The sequence below is a fragment of the Ambystoma mexicanum genome, chromosome 6p, assembly GCF_040938575.1.
Source record: "Ambystoma mexicanum isolate Mex_15411 chromosome 6p, UKY_AmexF1_1, whole genome shotgun sequence".
Classification (NCBI taxonomy): Eukaryota; Metazoa; Chordata; class Amphibia; order Caudata; family Ambystomatidae; genus Ambystoma; species Ambystoma mexicanum.
The window spans coordinates 1,213,042,078-1,213,069,669 of NC_090935.1; positions in this window are offsets into that span (position 1 = coordinate 1,213,042,078).

Sequence of the window (27,592 nt, forward strand, 5' to 3'; positions counted from 1 at the left end):
AAGAAGACAGGAGGATGGCGCCCCATCCTGGATCTACGACGACTGAACAAGTACATCAAGGCACAGAAGTTCCGCATGGTCACCCTCCAGCATGTGCTGGGACAGCTGGAGGAGGGCGATTTCCTGTCGTCGTTGGACTTGGAGGATGCCTACTTCCACATCCCCATTCTAAAAAGACACCGAAAGTTCCTCAGGTTCGTGGTCCAAGGGCGGCACTACCAGTTCAAGGCCCTCCCGTTCGGATTGAAGTCGGCACCCAGGGTGTTCACCAAGTGCCTCGCACCGGTGGCGGCGCGGCTGCGCCTACAGGGGATCCACGTCTACCCCTACCTGGACGACTGGCTCATCCGGGCAAGGACAAGGGAGCTCGCGTGGAGCACACTGCGAAGACCGTCCAGCTGCTCACGGACCTGGGATTCTCCATCAACTTTCCAAAATCCCACCTGGTTCCGTCGCAAGTCGCCCTGTTTCTGGGAGCCAAGCTCGACACAGTGGCGCGGCTGGCCTCGCCGTCCGAGGAAAGGACCAGGACCATTCTGGGCAAGGTGCAGCGTCTGCTGGCCACGGACATGGCCAGGGTAAGATCTATCAAGTCCCTCCTCGGGATGATGTCCTCCTGCATTTATCTGGTGCGCCCTTGCAGGCTTCGGATGAGACCCTTACAGGAGTTCCTCGACGCCCGCTGGATCCAGTCGACGGGCAGCTTCGAGGACAGGATCCCTCTCAATGAGACGTTCCGTCAGGCGATCCGGTGGTGGGGTACCCGCTCCCATCTGTCGGCGGGCACGAACTTTCAGACCCCAGCTCACCAGGTGACGGTGACGACGGACGCCTCCCTGGAAGGTTGGGGAGCACACTCCGGAGATCTTCATGCGAGAGGCCTTTGGCTCCCACAGGAGAAGTCTCTCCACATCAACATCTTGGAGCTCCGCGCTGTGTTCTGGGCCCTCAGGTCTTTTCTTCCGTCCCTCAAGGGCAAGGTGGTGAGGATCTTCACCGACAACACCACCACGATGTTCTACATCCGGAAGCAGGGCAGAACCAGGTCCCCGGCCCTATCCAAGGAAGCCCAAGATCTGTGGCATTGGGCCGTCGCCCAAGGGATGTTTCTGGTGCCTCTTCATCTGGCACGAATAAAAAACACAATCGCCGACTCACTCAGCAGGGAGCTGCGCTCGTGCCACGAGTGGGAACTACGCCAGGATCAAGTGGATCGACTCTTCCGACGATGGGGCGAACCCCAAATCGATCTCTTCGCGACGGCAACGAATTCCAAGTGCCGGAGGTTCGCCAGCAGGTTCCCCCAGCCGAGGAGCATGGGCGATGCTTTCTCGTTCCCCTGGGACGGCCTATTTCTTTATGCGTTCCCTCCGCTGCCGTTGCTGCTCCGGCTCATCAACCAGCTCAAGAGGTCCCGGTGCAGGATGATCCTCGTTGCACCGGCGTGGCTGAGACAGATCTGGTTCCCGGACCTTCTGGACTTGTCAACGTCCCCACCAGTCAAGCTGCCGACGGACGCAGACCTTCTCTCCAGAGAAGGAGGCGCCATTCTTCACCACAACCCGGAGTCGCTGAACTTGCAGGCCTGGCTCCTGCAGCACTAGAGTTTGGAGGGTACGACATCCCGGCCGACTGCAGAGAGGTTCTTGCAAAGGCCAGGGCTTCCTCAACTCTCAAGTGCTACGGACATAAATGGAAGAGGTTCTCTGTCTGGTGCCGTGCACAGAAGATTAACCCTCTGCGGATTACGGCCCCTCAAGTACTGCCGTACCTACTGTCGCTGGCCAAAGCTGGACTGGCTCACGCCTCCATCAAAATACATCTGGCTGCAATCTCCCGATATACCAGGACGACGGGATGGGCGTCCTTATGGTCTCATCGCCTGGTGAAAGAATTCATGAAGGGACTATTCCGATCATTCCCGCCGGTGAAGGCTCCTGCCCCGGCGTGGGAGCTTAATGTGGTGCTGACCAAGCTCATGGGGGCCCCATTCGAGCCTATGCATTCGGCGCCTTTGAAGTTCCTGTCATGGAAGACAGCTTTCCTCGTGGCCATCACCTCCGCACGACGAGTGGGAGAGATCCAGGCAATATCTTGCAAGCCTCCATACTTGACTTTTCATGACACGAGGGTGGTGCTGAGGACACACCCATCCTTTATGCCCAAGGTGCCGTCGGACTTCCACCTCAACGAGCCCTTGGTGTTGCCAGTTTTCTTCCCGTCGCCTTCGTCGCCGGCCGAGAGGACTTTGCACTCGCTGGATGTAGCTAGAGCGCTGAAGTTCTACGTGGACCGCACAAAGAGTTTTCGGAAGACGTCACAGCTGTTTGTGAACTTTGGGACTGTGAATCAAGGGAAGGCTCTCTCGAAGACTTCCATTTCCAGATGGCTCTCCGGCTGCATCATGCACTGTCACCGGTTGGCAAACCGACAGCTGCCCGACCGTCCGAGAGCCCATTCGACCAGAGCGATCGCTGCTACCACGCCGTTCCTGTCTGGTGTGTCCCTGCTGGACATCTGCAGGGCTGCGACGTGGAGGTCGACGCACACCTTCACAAGATTCTACTGCGTCGATCGGGACTCCAGGGAGGAGTCCAGGGTCGGCCAAGCAGTGCTGCGCAACCTGTTCGCCTAAGGTGAGCCTGGTGAGGAGGTAAGAGTTGCTTAATGTTGAGTTGTTGTATTGCTTAATGTTGAGCCTGTTGCCACCTCCCGTGGTTGTGCATGTGTGTACTGCTATGTATTCTCTTGTTCATGAGCATGTGAATCCATGCCAGACCCCATGCTGGAGAAGGAACAAGTTACTTACCTATAACTGTTGTTCTCCAGCATGGGTCTGGCATGGATTCGCATGCGAACCCTCCCGCCTACCCCTCTGCGGCTCTTCACTTGGTCATACTGCCACTTTACGTGCTAACAAATCTGAGGATGGCTCCCGGAGGCAGGGCTTAGGGAGAGGGCAGTCATTGGCTGGGGGCAGTATGACCCAGAGACCAGTGATTGGTTACTACTAAGAAAGACAGATCAGAAACGAAACTGATACTGGTGTTTTTCTATACCGAGGATTCCCGGCCTGACGACGGGGAATATTCATGAGCATGTGAATCCATGCCAGACCCATGCTGGAGAACAACAGTTACAGGTAAGTAACTTGTTCCTTCTGGTCACTCGGGAGTCTCTACTATCTTGCCTCCTGCCTTCAGTTCTTCTCTACTATGCCCCTCTCTCTCCCGTGGCTTGTCATCACTCTTGTCCCACTCCCCTAAATCTGCGAGTTGCCGAATGGCATCCACTACTTAATCAGTGGGTTTGCCTGTCATACCTACAAGCAAAGTCATAATGACACTTTTGTATGCGGGGGGGCAGTTCTGATCACCATATTCCTGGTTGAAACTGAAAGCGGTACGACCCCCATGTGTCTTGGTGCATCTATGTGAATTGCCTCTTTCATACCATGCTCTCTGACCTTTTGAATCGCTTCTTTCAAAGTATACCGCTTTTCCTCGCTGGGCTAGTCTGTGGTAATAGGATACTTTCGATTACATGCCTGGGCTGCTAGGTGCAACAAAGACACCTGTGGAGCTTGCCCATTCTCCTTGGGGGACGGCCCTGCCCTTAAGGCCTCCTGTACACTGGTGTCATTGTACAAAGGCAAAAAGCGCAGTGAGTCTATGGCATCTACCAACAACCCTGCTGCGCCGCCATCTAGCAATCTCACCATCCATGTCAATAAAGGCTCCCCTGACCTTTGCCTCAAACGAGTAATGATTTCCCCAACCTGAGTGTAATCTTCCAGCGTGGTTAAATCCACAACCCCGCCTGCAGGATTCTGCGGGTGGGGTCCGGCACGCCGTTTTCTAACCGGCTTAGCCGCCACTGTCTTTTGATTAAGTTCTGCTTTGGAATCTGACTCATTTGCCAAGCTGCTCTCTAGGCTTGTTGAGTCAAAAATGTCTCTATCCCACTTATCAGGGTCCCAATCCACACCTGCGGTGGCGATTACAGCTGCCACTTTCCTTTGGTTGACCCCTCCCCGTCTTTTTCTGTACTTGTACCGGGCTACTCTGACTGCTGCCCTCTCTGCCACAGCCCGATATTTATCAGCTTTATCTTTGAAAAGTTTCATTTGAATCTGCTGCATCAACGCAATCTGCTTTTCTGCAGCCAACTCTTTTTCTAATCACAAAATGTTATCTTTCATTTCCACATTTTTCTGATGTATCTTTCGGTAGGCATGCAGGAGAACCCAACCCCGCCTGCCCAGCGCGGTGCATTCCTTTCCCCTCTCTACTGAAATCTGTTGTAAACAAGACATTGCTTCTGATGGATCAGCGTCTCCCAATCCATCATCCCATGTTTCACTTAGCCCCGCGCCACATGCCCACACCTGGGCCAATTTATCATATGGGCTTTTAGCCCACCCTGGAATTATAACATCGGAACATTCACCGCCAGCGGGAACGCCCTTTTTCCTGAACAAACTATTCCTCATTACAGTAATGTACAAAACCTCTTTATATATATATATATATTTTTTTTTTACACTGCAGTCACTCGCGCAAACACGCACACACAAAAAAACAGATTAACACAATCCAACACTCTCTGCCAAATGAAAACAACCTTTTGCTTGCGATGTGAGCAAAGCCTATCTGCATTCAAACAGATTCTTTAATATTTGGAGCAATTCATCACAAATATCCCATCCTCATCGCCAAAAATGTATTGCTTGCCAAGAGTGCGCAGACAGTCATTAATCACCAGTACAGTTGCAGAGCCAATACTTTGAACGCAGGTAGACGACGCAATGACTTACAACCACACGCACACTTAGAGAGTAAGTAGCACTTATACAGCTATTTATTCATAGTTAAACATACATAAGCAATAAGTGATAACACAGGAATAAATCACAGATAAATCACACAAAAGATAGTAAGTTAGCAAGCATACATCACCATGGGCGTACCTGAATCCCTCATCTCGCCAGAAGCAGCTGGAAGACCCCGGTAACAGCCAGGCCGAGAGCACAACAGCCCACAGGTATATCGGACCAAGGCGTCCCCCCTCCGACTGAGGTCTTTGTGCTTATCCCGTCTGACCACTGCAGAGCTCCGCATATATGCACTCCTCAAAAGGGGTGGCAATTTCTCAAACCTTCTGGCATTAGCGCTTGCGCATTGATGAGTGACCGTTGGTTGCCAGCTGGGTCAACCGACAGTAACCCCAAGGAGCAAAGTGCTTCCCTCTCCTAAAAATGCCACGGAAAACAGTTCTATAACTCCTCTCGAAACCTTGGCGCGGGCAAAGCAAACAACAACAAACCTTGTTATCTGGTACCAGCCGACACCTGCGGATTGTAGCTTTCCCAGTGCCGTGTCCTTGGCTGAGAAGGCCTGCATTCTAGGCCCAGCAGCGAATAACGTTAAAAACATGTTTTTTCGCAAAGCAAGTGCAGCTTTCCACTGAGGCATGGATAAATATCCATTATGGCTCTGAGTGCCCCCAGAATGTATTGCGCACCAGCGCCATGTTTTAGCTCAAGCATCACAGTTGGGCCTATGGTTATGCCTTTCCACTTTTTTTTAATCATCTCTGGTTTCTCCTGAGTGAGGTGAGTTTCCTGCAGCAGGGCTATGTCTATTTTCTGCCTCTTCAAGTACATCATCACTTTATTTCTCTTCAAGTAGGTATTAAGCCCCCTGACATTCCAGGTTATTATTTTGAGGTCACCCATCACCCTTTCGATCCTTCCCTCCATTTCGCCCTCCACCATCTGTGGCTCGAGGGTACCCAACATGGGTTGTGCACAGAGGTATGCAGGTCCATGCTCATTCCTTAACCTCTATTCCTTCAAACCCCCCAATTCCCTTCCCCCCTCCCGTCCCAACCCCAACTGTTGCTCAACCCTCTCTCAAACGCTTCCCAACTGCCCTCCTCCCCCCCAAACTTCTCAACCAAATACACTGCACACATCCCCCCGCCCTCCCCTCCCTCCTCCCAACCCTTTCCCAACTGTTTGCCAGCTCCATCCCTGGATCTCAGGCTTCCCTGCATTTAGTTCTTTAATCGGCGATGCTGATCTCAAGAACGGAGCAGGAGGTTACCGGTCTAATGGCAACCCACCTAAACTAATAGTGGGGGTATAAGAACTGGCTCCACTGGTCTCCCGCATTTTGCGCTAGTTCGCCCTGCCTGGGCTCTCGTGCATATGCTACCCATTAAAAGCTGTCACAGCTAGCATTGCCCTAACTTATATTCCAGTCCCAATGTCTGATTAAGCGGCATCTCGCTGCCTGCCACCGCAGTTCTACTTATCTGTTCCATCTTCGTTATGGTTATCTGCGTCCGACGGGCAGTTCCGGGAGTCCAATCATTCTATCGCTTTTTCCGGGGTGTCAAAGAACAAGGCTTTGTTGTCATGATACACCTTCAATTTCGCCAGGTACATCAGCATATATTTGTAGCCCGCCTCTCGCAATCTTCTCTTCACTGACCCATAGTTCATCCGTCGTCTCTGCACCAGTAGAGTATAATCCGGGTATGCTGTGTTGTCCGCTGATGCTCTTCGTATAGTGCCCCTTTTACGGAAATGTTCAAGGATCTTCTCTCTATCTCGATAATTTAGGATTTTTGCTATTATCGGTCTTGGGGGAGCACCCGGCCGTGGCCTCCTTGTTAGGGCTCTGTGTGCCCTCTCCACTGCGAAGCCCTGAGAGAGCGCACATCCCCCTATTTCCTGTAGCAGCATCGTCTCGACGTAGTCCGTCGGGTTCGACCCCTCTGCCCCTTTTGGTAATCCCACGAGACGGATGTTGTTTCTCCGGGCCCGTCCCTCTGCTTCTTCTTTTCTATCTTCCAGGTTGCTCACCCATTGTCTCAGGACGTGTAGCTCCGATGCGTGAGACGCGCATGCCGCAGTGTTTGGGGCCAATTCTTTCTCCAGTTCGCCTGTACGTTCCGCTAATGTTCGAACATCCTGTCGAAGGAGATTCATGTCTTCTCGGACTTCTCCAACTTTAAGTTCCAACGCTACTTTGAGTTCCGCCATGGCGGTCTCCAATTTAGTTGCCCAAGTAAGTTTAAGGTCAGGGATTGCCTCCAGAATCTGCTGGTTGCTTTGCGCTGCGGTAGAGTCTGTAGAGGGGGTCTTTCCCTTACTTCTAACTCCTTCCTGCAGTTGCAGGGACCTAGCAAAATCCTCCAGCGTGGATTGTTTCACTTTGGGCTTCATCGCTCTATTAGACATCTTGCCGCTGCCTCAGTACTACAATTTAGCTGTCCTGTGTGTGTCCATCAGTTATCCGAGGCAATTTGTGGTCAGCCGTGGCAGCAGAAAGCTGCAGTTAATGTCGACTTTCAAGTGGGTTATCATCTCCAGCGTCGCCGGCTGCTGTGACCACCCCCCTGCTTTAGTGCGCCAGTCTCTGTTGGGCCTGGTTACAGCCGGCCTCCTTGCTCTTTGCACCTTGGTGGCTGTTGATTGTACCACTTGGTTGTGTGCCACGCCTTTGATTGTGCCTCTTGGTTGTGTGCTGCGCCGCAGATCAGCCCCCAAAATGCTCCCGTGGGGCACCCACGTTGCTACCTTCCATCAAATTAGTTTGCTGCCATGGGCTCCCTGCCACACCATGTCCGGCGGGTGTCTGTTATTCCTACACCCACTTTACTCTCTGCACATGTTACTGGGCCACCTATGAGGCATAGCATCCGAATGCCGGATGCCACTAAGTTTCCGGGCCGGTTTGTTCCCCCTGACGAAACCGCCACTCGTCCTGCAGGTGCTGCCTAGTCTTTGTCTCCACTTTCGCATCTATGCCAGCGCCGGCAAACTCTCCCGGGCTCACCGCCGGTCCCGCTCCAACTGCGGTATTAGCAAGCCTCACAACAGCGAGTGGCCACTATCTGGTCCCCTTCTGTAGTGAACGGAGGTGTCCCAGTATACCTATGTGCCTGTCCGGGCATGACGTAGGATCGTGTCCCCTCACGGGTGCTCGTTCCCGAGCGCAGCCCGTGTGTGCTGTGTCTGTCCCCGTGGCCCAGGTGTCACGCCTCGGGTGCTCTGCCCCGCGTACTAAAGGCGTCCGCGCCAGATCACCTAGTTCGCTGTCCCTATGTGCTGTGCCTCAGCACACTTTCGGCCCCTCACGCTTCCCATCCAACTCGCAGGGCTTGTATTCCGACAGCCTCTTCTGTGTTCTCCCCTCGCAGAGCGGTCTTCCGAAGCGGGGTGCTTTCCGTTCTTCCACGACTTCAGCTGCCAAGGTCTATGCTTCCAGCTTCGGCAGCCCCCATCGGGCTGATTCCACCTTCATTGTGCATTTCAGATTTTGCATGCACCTACGTTGCATGCTATGTTTCACGCTTCGACGTGACAACAGGTGCAGTTTCTCATTACATTCGGTGGGTTTGCAGCTGCATTAGGCATCGCTCTCCTTTGTTTGGCAGTCGGGTCCGGCCGACATTTTCTTCCAGAGCTTCGTCTCTCTCGCCCTTGCTACAATGTCTACGTAGCTACTTTGTAATCCTCCGATTTCGTCCAGGAAGCGATCGTTCTATGCCGCATACATTCCCACCATTGCCTCAAGTGCAATCCTGATGTCTCGTGCTGCTGTTTTAGGTATCTTTATGCCCAGGATGTTGTAAGGATCGGCAGGAGATGGTTTGGAACACATCCTATGTCATGGCTGCCTAGCCATGCCCCCAAGATAATGGTATTATTATGCGAGCATCTAAGTTTGGCAGACAGAGATTCACAATTGGGAATCTGTCATGGCCACTGGGCAACAACCACTTGTTCCATCATATAAAGGGTCCAGGTGGACCCAGTCTTGGCGCCTTTGGCGCCAGGCTCATGTGAAAGTGTGCTCTGCACACTTTATTTCTGGTGCACATGTTCTTTCCGCCCCTTCAGGGTCCCCACATGCATCCAGGTTGGCCGTGGACATAGGAAAACATTGAGCTGCATGTGCAGCATCCTCTGGGTGCGGCAAGGTGGGGCCACAAGGCGGAGCCAAGGGGGCATAGCTGGGACCAGGCTATTTAAGCCTACCCCGCCCGCATGCAAACGCTTTGTGTTAGTCTGCTTATAGCAGCGTAACGCTCACCGCCGCCTGAAGTGCTCTTACCTGTTTTCAGCAATACCATTGCTTGGAGCGCAGCTTACCTGATGTCAGCAACATCATCTCGTGCGCGCATCTGACCTGATTCCAGCAAAACCATTGCCAGAAGCGCATCTTACCTGATTTCCAACAAAACCATTGCCTGAAGCGCATCTTACCTGATTCCAGCAAAACCATCGCCTGAAGCCATCTTACCTCATTCCAGTAGTCACCGCAGTCGGAGCGCATCCTCACCTGTTCCGGGTGTCTAAGCAGGAGCTCGTCTCACTCCGCATCCTCGTGAATCCCTCCATCCAGCAACCGCTGGCAGGCCTTCGGATAGCTGCCTCTCGTCAGACGTCGCCAGGCCGCCTCTGCAGGAGAAAAGGAGAAACAAGGTTAGAAACAACATAAAGACTTTGTGCTAAGGTCCCGCGCAACACATTCCTCGCACTTGACCTTAGAACCAAACTTACTTTCTACATCATAAACTCCTCTGGCCCCCATTTGGACTTGCTTTCAACACTGCAACTCCGCTGGGCCCTTCACCACCTATTGGGGAGAAGGAAAGACATTACACGGGTTACGGACAATAATCACGGAAAAAAGACATTGCAAAAGGATATGGACAATAATCATTGTTGAGAAACACTTAACTTAGAAGTGGATCAGCCACAGCCAGTCTGGGCCGCCACGCACATGGACCAGTTAAGAAACTAGATTAATTAAAGGCGCCACTGCAGTTGAGAAGCAGGACGGAGAGAGCTCATCCTCATAAATAAACAGGTGATACTATATGGATAAACGCATGCTCATCTCGTTCTGGGAAAAAGGGTTCAAGGGAAATCAAAAGTCCGACCACAGCATTTTCACGGCCTCTCGTATTCTCTCAGTGGCAGTGTCTGCAACCAGCGCAGTCCACACTACCAGAGCAGGGGAAGAAGCCTGATCCAGAGGAGCCAAGTCCAGGGAGGGCTGCAACCGTGCCCCAACGCCCCCGCAGAGACCAAGTGAGCGTAACAGAACGCAAAGCCTCTCTGAATCTCTGTCTGGGCGTTAAGGACACCTCGGAAACTGACCAGTTCGCCCAATTGCTGGGGGAACTGCGGGCCGAAGTACATGCCTCCAGACAAGAAACCAATGCCTTAAGAAGGGACCTTATTGTAGCCCGAAAACGAACTGATGACTTGGCAAGGCAGATGCTTCAGACACAGGCCGGGCAGGTTCCATTACCTGGAATTGCACAGACTCCTATGCCGCAGCCATCACCAATAGTTCAAGTGTGCTCCTAGGGGCTGTGCCACTGCCCCCGCCTGAACGTTTTACCGGCAATCCTAACAAGTATACCATATTCATGAACCAATGTTGCCTTCACTTTTTGTGCCATCCTGGGGCCTTTCCTAACGATAGCGCAAGAGTCGCCTTTGTACTTTCATACTTGGGAGGCAGCGCAGCGGACTGGTCGATAACATTAGTAAATCAGGATGATCCTCTAATCCGAAACTGGAGAATTCCAACGAGAACTGGAGAAATTGTTTGCTAGACACACCCAAGGACAAGCCCTGGATAACGAACTATTGTCCCTCAGACAGGGAAACCATGACTGCTACAATCGGAAAACGTCACAGCAGTGGATGGTTCTCAGTTGTCATCCGGCCCAGTGACGCAACATACCGACAAAGTCATGCTGATGTGTCAGGATGGTCATCGGAAAGACATCTCTTTCGATCTTATCGGGGCTCCTCAGTTCCAAATGATCTTAGGAATGCCTTGGCTGGAAACCCATAACCCCAGGATTGACTGGCGAACACGAGTGCTGACCTTTCCTCAAGAATGCGCCAATTGCTGCTACCACAAAAGCGTGAAGCGCCAGGAACTCAAGGCGAAATCTATCCTGGGGCTCTCTGGTTCCCTACCCCCTGAATATCTGGATTACCTGGACGTGTTCCAAAAGGAGCAAGCAAATACCTTGCCTCCACATAGACCTTACGACTGCCAGATCGATCTGGTGCCCGGAGCACAAATCCCCTGCAGTAGAATCTACGCTCTAAGAGAGCAAGAAAACCAGCATCTGAAGTCTTACCTGGATCAGCACCTAGCTAACTGATTCATCCGCCCGTCTAAGTCTCCTGCCTCCTCTGCTCTCTTTTTCGTACTTGAGAAAGAGGGCGACTTAAGTACTTGTATAGATTATAGAGCCCTGAACCAGATCACAGTAAAAAACAGATATCCCCTACCACTCATCCCGGAGCTGCTAGATCAGGTGAAGAATGCTCATATCTGCACAAAACTGGACCTACAAGGAACCTACCACCTTGTGAAAGTTAAAAATGGAGACGAGTGGAAGACGGCATTCCAAACCAAATACAGACTTTTCGAGTATCAGGTCATGCCCTTTGGGTTATGTAATGCACCAGCCGCGTTCCAATTCTTCATGAACGATGTGCTTCACAAATTATTGGACGTTTGCGTACTCGTTTACATTGATGACATTCTTATCTACTCAACGTCCAAGGAGGATCATGGTGGCCATGTATCTGGAGAAGCTTTGTCAGCATCAGCCGTTTGCCAAATTGGAAAAATGCTTCTTCCATGTCACAGAAGTTGCATTTTTGGGCTTCATGCTTACCCCACAAGGAGTTCACATGAACACCCACAAGGTGGATGCTATCCTTCAGTGGCCATCCCCAACATCCACAAAAGAAGTACAAAGTGTGCTCGGATTTGCCCATTTTTACCGACGGATTATCCTAAAGTTTTCGCAAATAGTTAATCCAATCACTTCCCTATTGAGAAAAAATAAGAATAAGAAATTCTTCTGGTCCCCCAAAGCAGAAAATGCCTTCCAGGAATTGAAACTTGCCTTCACCATAGCACCAGTTCTTCGGCATTCCCAACTTGACCTGCCTTATGTGGTCAAAACGGACGCCACCAGCATAGCCATGGGAGCAGTATTATCGCAAAAGGACACAGACACTGGGCATTTACATCCCATAGCATTCTGGTCCCATAAGTTTTCAGCGCCGGAATTAAACTATGCAATCACTGACAAGGAACTACTAGCAATCAAAGGAGCCTTCAAAATCTGGAGACACTACCTTTTAGGGGCAAGACACACGGTCACAGTTATCACAGATCACCATAATCTGCAATACTTGAAAACTGCCAAGGCCCAATCCTCTCGCCATCTTCGCTGGGCTCTCTTCTTTGCTGAACACGATTTTGTCATTACTTACAGACCTGGAGTATGTAATGGGAAAGCAAAAGCCCTGTCACGCATGGGTGAGGACAAAGAAGCTTTCACAACACCCGAGCCACTGGCCATTTTTCCCGAAGAACGGATCCGAAACCAGATCGCTGCAACCACCTGTTGGGAGGACTTAAAGACCGATCTTCAATCTCAGATGAACCAAACAGCTCAACAGGAGTGGTTGGATAAAGGAGATCAATACTCCATCAAAAATGGACTACCCTATTTTCAAGGAAGACTATATATTCAGGACAAGAAAATGCAAAACCAAATAATAGCAAACTACCACAAATCATTAGTGGAAGGACATCCAGGGATTGCCAAGACTCAGAACAAAATTCAAAAGAGCTATTGGTGGCCAACCTGTAGAAAAGACGTTGCCCAATTTATTGTGACTTGTGGTGTCTGCGTGCAACACAAATCCCAGAAGTTTAGGCTTGCAGGGTTTCTGCGTCCATTGACTGTGCCACCAGCACCATTGCATACGCTGTCTATGGACTTTTTCACCCATCTTGCGACTGTAACGCTTACCTTGGGCTCCGCGGGAACACCACTCCTGATAACCTCAACTACTCTTCTCTGGGTGCGTGGTTCTCTCACTAACCCTTTCTTCTTCAATAAGCAGAAAATCTGTGGACTATAACAGGAACTAGTCAATGGTGGGTTCTGTGTAAATAGCAGTGAACTGTCTTCTTACTAGTCAACCCCTCCCTTGCCTACTGATTTCACCTTGCTCACCTCTGTTTATGTTGTAATGGGCTCTCCATCCTGCTTCTGGGCAGGGTCGCAAGTTCTGAAGAAGGGCACTTTTGTGTGTGGGAAGGTAAGGGACTACCTCTGGTTGGAAGGGTGCTAAAGAGTATCCCAATAACAACAAGAGATTCTTCAAGACAGCTGGGAGTGTTTAAGGTGATTACAATAGACACTAGGTGCGTGGACAGTGATGAAGGTGCTAACCCCAATCCTGAAGGAAATGCTACCTACACCAGTAAATTACCTCAAAATGTTCCACACACAATCTGGGGGTGTATGAGTGAGTTGCACCCTGACACTCGAACAAACACCAGAATAGAGCTATTCCTGTCAAGCGACTCACTATGCAAATTTCTTTCCTCACACAAACTCCAAGGGTAACTTGGAGCACAAGGCGTCAATGCTAAACTAGTGGTAATGGTTTGACGCGGTACGCACTGTCATGCCATGAACTAACGTGACAACTGTGACAAGGAATGCGCCAATTTTTTGTGAAACAATTCCGCCAGGCAACCCACAGACTCCGTAATGCTCTGCAGAGTGAAGCGCGGCTAAAACATGCCAATGCTCATAAACTACAAGGATGCGCTATTACGAGCTGTAACCATTAACAATGCTTGACATGGGAGCGATACTTGCGGTAAGTAGGAGGTGGCAGGAACACTTCTCCTGAACACTTTTCTCACAGAAGAACGCCAATTCCTCAAAGGGCACACGCAACAAGAGGGACAGGAATGAGACACAAAAGGTGAAATATGGAACTATGGAAGGAAAAAACTGAATGCAACGGGCAGAACTATTATAGTGTAACGAAGGAGGACTGTGGAATTCCTGTCAGTAGATGAACCGCGGTAAGCGTCCGCTGAGACAGCAAGAGGACGCGAAGCGCAGCACAACAAAGGGGAGGGGCTTAAATACTCACAGAGCTCACACCACTAGTCTACACTGCAGTAATCAGGGAAGGCCGCCTGGCGGCCATATTGAGCGATGAGGAAATGCCTGAATTGCAATTGGCCACAGTGTTCCTTCTGCTCTTAGCCCAGGAATGGTACGCCGCCACCCAAGACCTCCTAGGGGAAACTCCATGGAAAAATCCCGTGGTCATGACAGTATTCCCCCCCACAAAACCCCTCCTAAGCTGGAGCTCCCCTTCCTAGGTTTGCACGGGTTATCGCGATGATAGGCCTTTAACAATCTGGGGGCATGAAGATTTTCAAGGGGCTCCCATGTCCTATCCTGAGGACCGTACCCTTTCCAATCCACTAAATAGAATAATTTATTGCGCACAATCTTAGAGTCCAAAATTGCCTTGACTTCATATTCAAGTTGATCATTCTCTACTTCCACACGAGCTGGAGCATCTTGGATGCGAGTGTTCGGATGGACTGGTTTCAAAAGGGAAACATGGAAGACCGAATGGATTTTCATGGTTTTTGGAAGTGTTAGTTTCATGGTGACTGGGTTGATTATTTTTTCAATGGCAAATGGCCCCAGAAATCGTGGAAGAAATTTTCGTGACCCTTTTAAGGCCACATTTTTGGTGGCTAACCACACCAAATCCCCCACCATATAATCTGGAGCATCACATCTATTGCTATTCGCACATTTCTTCTGAGACTCCTTGGCCAAGGACAATTGTTCTCGTGCTTGATCTATGTCAATAGTAATCTTTCCGTGCAGAGATTTCACTGCTGGCATCTCCAAAGGTTCAGGTGGATCAAAGGCCGATGTGCGTGGGTGCCGGCCGTGCAAAGTGTAGAATGGACTAAGTCCAGTGGAGGCATGGACAGAATTATTATAGGCATACTTAGCAATCCACAAAACATTTAACCAGGTGTCTTCAATTTGATGCAACATATATCTCAGATACTGTTCCAAGGTTTGGTTGGTTTGCTCAGTTTGACCATCAGTCTTGGGATGATGGCTGGTGGACAGGCGCACATCGAATTTTGCCAACTCGCAACATTTCCTCCAGAATTTGAAGACAAATTGACTTCCCCGGTATGAAACTACTACTGAAGGAAAGCCATGCAGTTTCACTATGTTCTCCAAAAAGGTGTTTGCCAAGACTGATGCTGTAGGTAATCCTTTCAATGCTACAAAATGCGCCATTTTTTAAAATAAATCCACCACCACCAAGATAGTATCAAACCCTTCACAAATAGGTAAATCTGTAATGAAGTCCATAGAAATGGTATGCCAGGGAGCAGGTGGTACACTCAATGGTAAGAGAAGGCCAGCAGGTTTCCTTTTTTTAGTTTTATTTTGAGGGCAATTACCACATGTTTTCAGGGATTGAACGACATTTTTTTGCCAAGTAGACCACCAGTATGATCTCTTCACTTTCTCCAAGGTTTTGGTGATACCCGGATGGCCTTCCAACTGAGCACCATGATAGTTAGCAATCACTTGTGCTTGCAGCTGGGGGGTGGGCAAATACAAACGTTCCTGATAAAAAGGCAAACCATCTTGTACTGAAAAACATTCTCCCTTTGACTCCCATCTTATCAATTCCTCCTTAGAGGTGCTGGTTTTGATCTTATTTCTCAGCTCTTCAAAGGTCGGATCTGAAGTATCCATAATTCCAAGCACCTTGTCTCCAGAAATTATCTCCACAGGATCCACAGGCACATAAGCTTCTTCCCCTTTTCCTATGCGGGATAGGGCATCCGCCTTCCCATTTTGCACACCTAGTCGGAATGTAATGACAAAGTCATATTCTGCAAAAAAGAGGGCCCATCGCAACTGTCTGGAGGATTGCGCTTTTGCAGAGCGTAGATATTGGAAGTTTCGATGATCGGTGAAGATGGTTACCGTGTGCCTTGCTCCTAACAAGTGATGATTCCACTCTTTAAGCGCACACTTAATAGCCAATAGCTAATAGTCAGTAATAGTATAGTTCAATTCTGCAGAGGAGAATTTTTTGGACCAAAAGGGCACAGGGTGCAGTTCTTGGGTGTCAGGGTTGCGCTGAGACAAAACAGCTCCCATGGCTACATTTGAGGCATCTGTCTCAACCACAAAAGGAAGATCAGGTTGCGGATGTTGGAGCACAGGTGCGGTGGTAAATCGCTCCTTTCGTTTCTTGAAGGCCTCATCAGCTTCCTTAGTCCACTCAAACTTTCTGTTTTTTCGAAGCAATGATGTGATAGGATGAACCAAACGAGAAAAGTCAGAGACGAATCGCCGGTAAAAATTTGCAAATCCAAGGAAACTTTGAATTCCCTTGACTGAAGTGGGCGCAGGCCAGGTAAGAATGGCATCGACCTTCCTGTTATCCATCTTGATTCCATGTGCAGACAGAATGAATCCCAAAAACTCCACTTCAGGAACATGGAACTGACATTTCTCTAACTTGACATACAGAGAGTTGTCCTTGAGAGTTTGAAGTACAGCAGTCACGTGCCTTACATGATCTGAAGGGTTTGCGGAGAAGATTAGAATGTCATCCACATAAACCACCACACAGATGTCCAACAATTCTCTGAAGATGTCGTTCATAAAGGACTGAAAGGCCGCTGGAGCATTACAAAGCCCAAAGGGCATCACTTGGTATTTGAAGAGACCAAACCACGTTCGAAAAGCGGTTTTCCACTCATCTCCTTTCTTAATTCGAATAAGATGATAGGCGCCATGGAGGTCGAGCTTGGTGAATATCCGTGCCTGTTTCACCTGATCTAGCAAGGTCGAGATGAGGGGAAGTGGATATCGATTCTTCACTGTGATTTGATTCAATGCTCGGTAATCCATGCAGGTTCTCAATTCCCCTTCTTTCTTGGGCACAAAAAAGAGCGGAGAGGCCACTGGAGACTTGGATGGCCTGATGAACCCATTAGCCAGGTACTGATCCAAATACGACCTCAAATGGACATTTTCTTTTTCGGTAAGGGCATACATTGTGCTGCACGGAAGCTGTGCTCCGGGAGTGATATTGATTTGACAATCATAAGGCCGGTGTGGGAGGAAAACTTCGGCTTGTTTTTCTTCTTGAAAGGTATCCTGGAATCTTTGATACTCTCCTGGCAAGGAACCTATGAGACCTAGGGTAATCGGAGTACTTGGATCAGGCTGCAATAGTTACTGGATCTTCTGTTGACCTAAACCTTACTCTGACAACTAGAGGCAAACGTCAGAGTTTGGGAACACCAATCGATTAAGGGGTTATGCTTTTCTAACCAGGGTATTCCCAAGATGATCTGTAATTGTGGGGCTCGAAAAAGGTCAAAAGAGATCCTCTCCCTGTGTTCCTCCTGACAAAGCATGATGAGATTATTAGTGCACTGTGTTACGGGACCTGACACCAATGGAGTGCCATCCACCCCGGAGACGTTCTCAGCTTCTAATTTCTCCCTTAAAGAGAGTCCCAATTTGCTAGCCAGATTTAGATCCATGTAATTGCCAATAGCCCCACAACCAATGTATGCAGTTAATGCATGCCTCTTTGTGGGAGTCTCGGGACTAAAAAGGACAATAGGGAACACGAAGTGTGAGGTCACGGCAACCTTTTCCATGCTCGACAAGCTGACCTCTAAACTTGTCGGGCACTGGATTTTTCTGCCATCTGATCTTTCTTGTCCGGGTTAACACCCCCCAAAGGTTTCCTAGCAGGCTTCACTGGACAATCTTTTAAAAAGTGACCGGCCTTGCCACAATACAAACACAACTGGAGTTGACGTCTTTTCTCCCTTTCGGCTTGGGAGATTGGACCTCGGATTCCACCCAACTGCATGGGTTCAGAATGAGTATCTGAGCCTGGTTTTAACAATGGTTCTCTTGGGCGAACTACAAAGGCTCGGCTGTCTTGACGAGCTCGACCTGTTCTTCGGTCCTGTAAACGGTGATCCAACTGTATTGTTAAGTCCATGAATTCTGTGATATTTTCAGGCGGATTCACTACTTGAGCCAACACATCTTTCAACTCACTGCGCAATCCACGATAAAATAATGTTGTTCTTTTTTCCGAGGGCCAATTAGTTTCTGACACCATCATGTTAAAAGTGGCCACATATGCAAGCAGTTCCTGATTACCCTGCTTGAGCGACAGCAGTTCATTGACCAACGCCTGTCCTTGAGTGTGACGCGCAAATAGTTTTTCTAACTCTCGTTGGAACTCTGCGAAGTTCTGTAACACTGGGTCGTCCCTATTAACCAGGGGAATAGACCAATCGGCCGCATATCCACCCAAATAAGACAAGACAAATGCAACCTTTGATTGGTCAGTGGGGAACACTCCCGGCCTGCACAAAAAATGCAATCTGCACTGATTTAAGAAGACTGCAAATCTTTTAGGATCCCCTGTAAAACCTTCCAGGGGTGCCAGAGGAATATTCCCAGGAATGACCACTTGGACAGGAACCGGGGACGGTTTAGAGGTGGAAACCTGGGAATTACCTTGGGGTAAGGGCACCTGTCCCGCTTGATTCTGTAACAATTGAGGAGCCAGCTCCTCGGTCCACTCTCTATTTATTCCTAATTCTCTTCTAAGAGCACTGGTTTCGGACCGAGCAGCATGGACTTCAGCCCTTAGTTCTCCCAGAAGTTGGGTTAACTGGTCTACCTCAGGAGTTCCCATGGTGTCCAGGCAGAGCACATTTCCGTACGGCTTCGCGTTCTGTAACGCTTACCTTGGGCTCCGCGGGAACACCACTCTTGATAACCTCAACTACTCTTCTCTGGGTGAGTGGTTCTCTCACTAACCCTTTCATCTTCAATGAGCAGAAAATCTGTGGAATATAACTGGAACTAGTCAATGGTGGGTTCTGTGTAAATAGCAGTGAACTGTCTTCTTACTAGTCAACCCCTTCCTTGCCTACTGATTTTACCTTGCTCACCTCTGTTTGTTGTAATGGGCTCTCCATCCTGCTTCTGCGCAGGGGCGCAAGTTCTGAAGAAGGGCACTTTTGTGTGTGGGAAGGTAAGGGACTACCTCTGGTTGGAAGGGTGCTAAAGAGTATCCCAATAACAACAAGAGATTATTCAAGATAGCTGGGAATGTTTAAGGTGATTACAATAGACACTAGGTGCATGGACAGTGATGAAGGTGCTAACCCCAATCCTGAAGGAAATGCTACCTACACCAGTAAATTACCTCAAAATGTTCCAAACACAATCTGGGGGTGTATGAGTGAGTTGCACCCTGACAATCGAACAAACACCACAATAGAGCTATTCCTGTCAAACGACTCACTATGCAAATTTCTTTCCTCACACAAACGCCAAGGGTAACTTGGAGCACAAGGCGTCAATGCTAAACTAGTGGTAATGGTTTGACGTGGTGCGCACTGTCATGCCATGAATTAACGTGACAACTGTGACAAGCAATGCACCAATTTTTTGTGAAACAATTCCGCCAGGCAACCCACAGACTCCGTAATGCTCTGCAGAGTAAAGCGTGGCTAAAACATGCCAACGCTCATAAACTACAAGGATGCGCTATTACGAGCTGTAACCATTAACCATGCTTGACATGGGAGCGATACTTGCGGTAAGTAGGAGGGGACAGGAACACTTCTCCTGAACACTTTTCTCACAGAAGAACGCCAATTCCTCACAGGGCACACGCAACAAGAGGGACAGGAATGAGACATAAAAGGTGAAATATGGAACTACGGAAGGAGAAAACTGTGAATGCAGCGGGCAGAACTATTATAGTGTAACGAAGGAGGACTGTGGAATTCCTGTCAGTAGATGAACGGCGGTAAGCGTCCGCTGAGACAGTAAGAGGACGCGAAGCGCAGCACAACAAAGGGGAGGGGCTTAAATATTCACAGAGCTCACACCACTAGTCTACACTGCAGTAATCAGGGAAGGCCGCCTGGTGGCCATATTGAGCGATGAGGAAATGCCTGAATTGCAATTGGCTACAGTGTTCCTTCTGCTCTTAGCCCAGGAATGGTACGCCGCTACCCAATACCTCCTAGGGGAAACTCCATGGAAACATCCCGTGGTCATGACAGCGACGGGTTTAACACGATCTTGGTCATTGTAGACTTATTCTCCAAGATGGCACATTTTATTCCATTGAAGGGACTTCCCACTGCTTCCGCTCTTGCCACTGTATTTTTGGAACAGATTGTTTCCCGTCCGTATTGATTTCAGATTGCAGAACACAATTTGTCTCAGCTCTTTGCAGGCAGTGCTGTAAGATAGCCAAAACTGACCTTCAGCTATCCACAAGTCACCAACCCCAAACCGATGGTCAAACTGAACGGACCAATCAGACCCTGGAGCAATACCTGAGATGTATGTTCCAACAAAGCGAGGAGTCCTGGAAAAGTATCCTCTGGTTAACCGAATTTGCCTACAATAACTCTATCCACACCAGCACCGGACAAACCCCATTCTACACAATGCACGGTCAACGTCCTCGAACGTCCTCCTTTGATCCACTTAACCAACTGAAAATGCCAGCAATTACCATATTGCATAAAACCATTACTCAAACCCTTAAAGAAGCAACAGAAAACCTGACCAGAGCCAAAGAACAACAGAAAATGTTTGCAGACCAACATCGAAGAGAGGCCCCGCATTACCAAGTCGGAGATAAGGTATGGTTGGCATCCAAGAACATTCCATTGAAAGGACCTCAAACCTTCCGTCCCAGGTACCTGGGACCTTATCCGATCAAAGCCATCATTAACCCTATTGCCATGAAATTGGATTAACCAGCCAATATGCGGATCCATCCGCTATTCCATGTTTCTCTCTTGAAACCAATGAAACCAGAGACTCGGATTAAGGCACCACCCGAGCCTGATATCATAGGAGAACCGGAATACGAAGTTAAAGCCATTCTGGATTCCAAGATAGTGCAATCTAAACTGTACTACCTGATCGACTGGGAAGGTTTTGGACCTCAAAACCGCACATGGGAACCTGTTGAATTCATCCATGCCCCACGACTAATCAGCCAATTCCATTGTAACAATCCCGCCAAACCAGGACCTGGGGGAAGAACCCCCATGAGGGGGGCATTGAGGGGTAGTGCTGTCATGGCCACTGGGCAAGGACCACTAGTTCCATCATATAAAGGGTCCAGGTGGACCCAGTCCTGGCGCCAGGCTCATAAGAAAGTGTGCACTGCACACTTTATTTCTGGTGCACGTGTTCTTTCCACCCCTGCAGGGTCCCTACGTGCATCCAGGTTGGCTGTGGCCATAGGAAAACATTGGGCTGCACCTGCAGCATCCTCTGGGTGCGGCAAGGTGGGGCCACCAGGTGGAGCCAAGGGGGCGTGGCTGGGACTAGGCTATTTAAGCCTGCCCCACCCACATGCAAGCGCTTCACGTAAGTCTGCTTATAGCAGCGTAACGCTCACCGCCGCCTGAAGCACTCTTACCTGATTTCAGCAATACCATCCCTTAAAGCGCAGCTTACCTGACGCCAGCAACAATATCTCCAGCGTGCATCTTACCTGATTCCAGCAAAACCATCGCCTGAAGCGCATCTTACCTGATTCCAGTAGTCACCGCAGTCGGAGCGCATCCTCACCTGTTCCGGGTGTCTAAGCTACGCTGGAGCTCGTCTTGTTCAGCATCCCCGCAAATCCACCCTTCCAGCAACCATCGGAGGGCCTTCGGATAGCTGCCTCTCGTCAGCCATCGCCAGGCCACCCCTGCAGGAGAAAAGGACAAACAAGGTTAGAAACAACATAAAGACTTTACCCTAAGGTCGCGTGCAACACATTCCTCGCGATTGACCTTAGAACCAAACTTACCTTCTACTTGGGACATAGTAAACTCCTCTGGCCCCCATTTGGACTCGCTTCCAGCACTGCGACTCCGCTGGGCCCTTCACCACCTATTGGGGAGATGGAAAGACATTACAAGGGTTACGGACAATAATCACAGGAAAAAAGACATTGCAAAAGGATATGGACAATAATCATTGTTGAGAAACACTTACCTTTGAAGTGGATCAGCCACAACCAGTCTGGGTTTCCACGCACATGGACGAGTGAAGAAACTAAGTTCATTAAAGGCGCCCCTGCAATTGAGAAGCAGGACGGAGAGCTCATCCTCATAAATAAACAGGTGAGACTATATGGGTAAACGCATGCTCATCTCGTTCTGGGAAGAAGGGTTCGAGGGAAAGCACAGTCCGACCACAGCATTCTCACGGCCTCTCGTACTCTCTCAGGGGCAGTGTCTGCAACCAGCGCAGTCCACACTACCGGAGCAGGGGAAGAAGCCTGACCCAGGGGAGCCAAGTCCAGGGAGGGCTGCAACCCTGCCCCAACGCCAGAGACCAGGTGAGCGTAACAGAATCAGTGTTGTGGAGGAGGCATATAGTGGGAGACAGTCTTTATAGATGAGGGCTACTTATGGATAATTTTGGATAAGCAGCATTCGTCGAAACACTACTGTTGTCTCCCATATGTGGTGCTAATTCGATACTTGTAGAGAATAAGTGGAAGAGAAAGTCAGATGTGGTGTTTGCCACAGGAGGGGTTTTGGGCAGGTCCAGGGTGCTGCACGCAGAGTGAGGTGACGTGGAGACCTAACTGTATCAGAGAGCCTAATGTAGCATACCATAGTGCTAAGTTCACAATTGTCTGTCTGCAATCCAGGAGTGGTACACGACCAATGATCTCCGCCTGAATGCCTGTAAAATGGAGATCCTCCTCATTGGCACACCTGCACCCCTCTTTCCCCACCACTGTCTGGCCACCCTCCCAGGGCCCTCTTTTTGCTCCCACCTGTGAGGGTAAGAACCTCGGGGTTATCTTCGTCTCCACACTCCATCTCTCTTCTCATTTCCGACATCTCTAGGAAGTCAAACTACCAACTGCACCTCCTCAGAGGTATTCTTCCTTTCCTCTCGTTTCCCCAGAAGCTCACTGTCGCCAGAGCCCTGGTTCTCTCTAGGCTTGACTACTGTAACAGCCTCTTTTTAAATCTGCCCACCTCAACCCTCTGTCCTCTTCAACTCATCTAGAACAGTACTGCAAGACTTGTCCTTGGCCTCAAGCCCAGGGATCGTATCCCTCCAGCACTGAAATCTCTCCATTGGCTCCCAGTGACCACAAGGATCAAGTTCAAGACCCTTTACATTGTCCACAAGGCCTTCTGGTGCCAGGGACCAATATATCTCCAGCGTTCTCTTCAGAAGTATCTTCCTACTCAAGCTCTTCACTCCTTCAACTTCTTGAGAGTCAGTCGTTTTTCCAAGCAACGAGTTGGGGGCAGATCCCTCTCTTCAGCTGGTGCCTCCCTCTGGAACAGCCTCCCTGCCTCTCTGAAACTTAAGCAGAACCATCTCCGGTTCCGGAAGCAGCTCAAGACTTTCCTCTTTGCTTCTGCCTTCTCTTTCTCTTCCCTGCTGATCTCCTGTCTGATACTGGACTGGTTACCTGGCTACCCTCTGAACCATGGGCCTAGGTCCCTGCCCTCCCAGTTGCTCACATGCACTGCCTACTGGCAACCCTGCACTTGGGGCTGTATCTACGACCCTATGGTCCCCCTACCTGCACTTACCTAACACTTGTTGTCTGCACTTAACCTCTGCACTGCCACCTGCTGGCTGCACTTCCTGTTTATCGACTTTTTTGATCCTATGTCTTGCACGTTCTCCTACCCTTCCCCAGGCACTTTTCCCTTTGCCTCTCCCCTGCACTTGCACAATCTTAATGTCACTTGGCCTAGTAAGATTGTTGTCTTGTCCTTCCTTTGTTCTCCTCCCTTGTCTCGTCACACCTTAAAACACTTGTGTATAGGCGCGCTATAAATGTCATATCATATGCTTGCATTGCATAATATAGCATAGCATTGCAGAACATAGCTTAGTTTAGCACTGCATGTCATAGCATAATCCTGCCACATCAACCCCCTGTCTGGTCATCCCTGAGACAGGGCGTAGACCAAAGGGAGCAGGAGTGGGGAATAGCATCAATCAAAGATGCCCAGGCCCACTGGTGACAGAGGGATAAGGTCGATAGGCACAAAATGTTCACAAAAAGGATATTGTTTTAGAAACGGAGATCGTTGCCCTATAAAATCTCAATTCAAAGCGAAGTGTTGTAAGTGTTTTGCTGTGTGCTACGTGCTGTCATACTCCTTTGCTGATTTTGTCTACTTTCCAAGCTGCAAGCTAAACCTTTAAAAAGGTGGACAACGCTGAATGTATTTATACCAACCTGCTACGCGAAGCGTAGCGAAGTGTTGGAAGTGTTTTGCTGTGTTTGGCTGCGTTTCCCGGTGGAGGTCGGACTAATAAAAGGCACTCAAATAAGCAAACTAAGACATAACTTGACTTAACTTGATTGCTGTGCTAATAACATAGGAAGTCGAGATTTACAACATTGTCAGGTAAGCATGAAAGTGAAATTACATGACTTTCCTGGCATTATAGAAACATTGCAAGTCGCCTTCATAGCTTGAATAGTTGTTGTTATACAACTACCCTCTGCAAGTCGAGGCAACTGTGAGACTAATCAGCCTTTGAACCTCGTCTGTTCCTACCACAGTGAAAAAAAATACGGCACTCGCGTGATTCATAGTTGAGCTATCTGATGTAATTGTGGGCTGACTCAACCTCGGAAGCCTCTGTATTCTATTGGAGAAAGTTTTGTCATTTTCTTATTTTTTTTTTTATATAAGTGCTCTTTTACCAACACAGTGAGGTGACTGTCAGCTGTTTTCTGTGCCTTTGAACCTCACTGTTAACTCAGCCTTCGAACCTCTGTCTCAATTCAACGATTCATAATACGCGGCGTTGGACACTATGGAATTTTCCTATCCTACTGACAGCTGTGTTGTCAGAGGTAGTGGTAGTAGCACCTCTGTTAAGGACCTAGGTTGCTGATGTGATACCCATAGAAGGCAGCATGCTGTCATGATGCCTACCCCTGGGCATCCGGATCAAGCCCATCAGCCCCGGGAGCAGGCATCCAGATATTTAATAAAACCCCAGCAGCCCTGGCTGGGGGCTGTCTGGGTTCAGTCCTGGCGCCTTAGGCGCCAGGCTCATAATAGAAATCAGTCCTGGCGCCATCATAAACTTTACTCACCTCATGCAGACCATGCTGCAAATGAATCCAAGCCAACGTGAGGCCTGGATGGGACTATTTTACTACAGGGACTATTTTTTACTCGGGTGTGGTTCTAGGGACTTCTTACCTGGAACTACTTTGGAGGCTGTTTAAACCACGCCCGAACAGCAGCACATGCTTCGTGTTATTCTGCACCCAGCAGCGTGACACTCACCGTGCCTGCAGTCAGCATCCAGTCTTCAGCCACGCCCGTCTCGAATCCAGAGCTCCTAGCAATAGAAGAAAGAAGAAGGAAAGGTTAGAAAACGGATATTATTTCAATCATTAACTGAATTCCGGATCATCACATCTTCGAACTGAAAAAGACATTATTCTACACGCGTCGCATCGCCAGCTGCAACGCCGCGCCATACTCACCAGTCCTCACAGCATTTTTCGATCCGGCGCAGCCTCCATCATTTTCTCAGCCGAATTCCACCTTCTAGGGGACAAAAGAAACATAAGGTGAGCCGAGAGAGCCAACAAATACAACCTCTCCACCATAGACTTACCTGATTAACAACCGGAGGCATTATTCTGTAACAAACCGCAACTTCTTACGCCGCACCTGTAAGGAGAGAGAAACCAGCAATTTAAACACACGCATCTTTTGCCGGACAGTGTTGGGTAATACAGACTCTTACCTGAACACCATCAGCTGCCAGACGACAATCTTCCCTTGGACCCAGCTGCAACACAAGAAAGGAATGTACAAGAGTGAACATCGGACATATTCAACTCTTTGAACTTTATACTTACGGGTTCTCGCTTGGAACCTCGGAGTCAATATTCATCCGGAACTCTTCCAACGCCTTCAAACCAGTGAAGTAACTGGTATCTACGCGCCCCTGCATTTCACGCAGGATGGAGAGCTCATCATTTACAAACATAAGGTGAGCTTACTGAAAGTGAATATCGGTGGTGATTAGTGGGGAGAACAGTGGGGTGCCATTACTAAAATCCACGGGTGGCTAAATCCCTTTGTCCACTTGCAGGAGAATACTTCTACGGGTCAAGCAGACGAGATTAGACAGTCCAGTCCAGTCTGTCATCTCTGCACTACGCTTCACGTTGGAGGAGGTCGCAGCTGTCCGGGTCCGATCGACGCCCCTGTGGGAGCCAGGTGAGTGTAACAGAACACGAAGCCTATCTAAAAATTCCCACCCGGGCGTTGTGGAAACCTCCGAAACAGACCAACTAGCCCAATTATTAGGGAACTTCGGGCTGAAATGTACTCTGCGCGCCAAGAGACTAAAGCCCTCAGGAGAGAACTGATTGTGTCAAAGGAACGCACAGATGATCTTGCTAGACAACTGCTGCAAAATCAAGCTGGGCAAACACCCCTACCTGGACTCGGGGGAAACCCAGCTCCTGTTTCATCGAGCAATCCTGTGCAAGTAATCCTACCAAGGGCTATTCCTTTAGCTCCACCCGAACGCTTTGCTGGGGATCCAAAAAGGTTTGCAGTGTTTATGAATCAATGCCGCTTGCACTTTTTATGCAGACCTGGAGCTTTTCCAAATGACCAAGCCCAAGTAGCCTTTGTACTATCATATCTTAGTGGCAGCGCAGCTGACTGGTCAATTCCACTAGTCAACCAGGATGACCCTCTTTTTCTGGATTTTCAGGATTTTCAAAGAAGCATGGAAAGACTATTCGCCAGACATTCACAGGGACAGGCCCTGGATAACAAACTTTTATCCCTTCGACAGGGTAATCGGGATCTGCTAACCTATATCGCAACCTTCAATAGGTTGGTGGTGGAAACCGGATGGCCTGAGGAGAAACAAATTACATTATTTCATCGTGGGCTTCGGGGAGAACTCAAAGATGTTTTGGCTCAAGTTGTGAACCCACCTCAGGATTGCGCAGAATATATAGACTTAGTGGTCCAGTTAGACCACCGACTTCAGAATAGAAAGGCTGATCGAGCTAAGTTCGAGAGTCGGGTGTGGGTTAAACCCAATGTTACCCCCAAAGGAACAGATGCATCAGAACCTATGCAGATCGGGGGGTTAAAGGACCCTTAACTCAAAAGGAAAGAGAAAAGAGACGGCAGATGCAATTGTGTCTGTACTGTGGAATCGCAGGACATTTTCTACGGGATTGCCCTATAAAACCACCCAAGAAAGTAGTAGGAGTTGCTGACAAAAGTCAAATAGAGCCTGATTCGGGAAACGACCATGCCCGACAAGCGTAGAGGTCCGCTTGCCGAGCTTAAAGAAGGACACTCAGACCTCCCACCTAATTATACCAGTGGTCCTAATTGATCCAAGGCAGCCATCACGTATGCAAGCAGTAAGGGCATACATTGATAGCGGGGCCGTGGGAAACTACATGGACCACAAATTGGCCTCAAGGATGAATCTACCCCTTTGCAAAAAGACCGCTTCGGATGTCATCACCACAGTCAATGGAACTGAAATTGCCTCTGGGCCTTTAACTCATTCCACTTCTGAG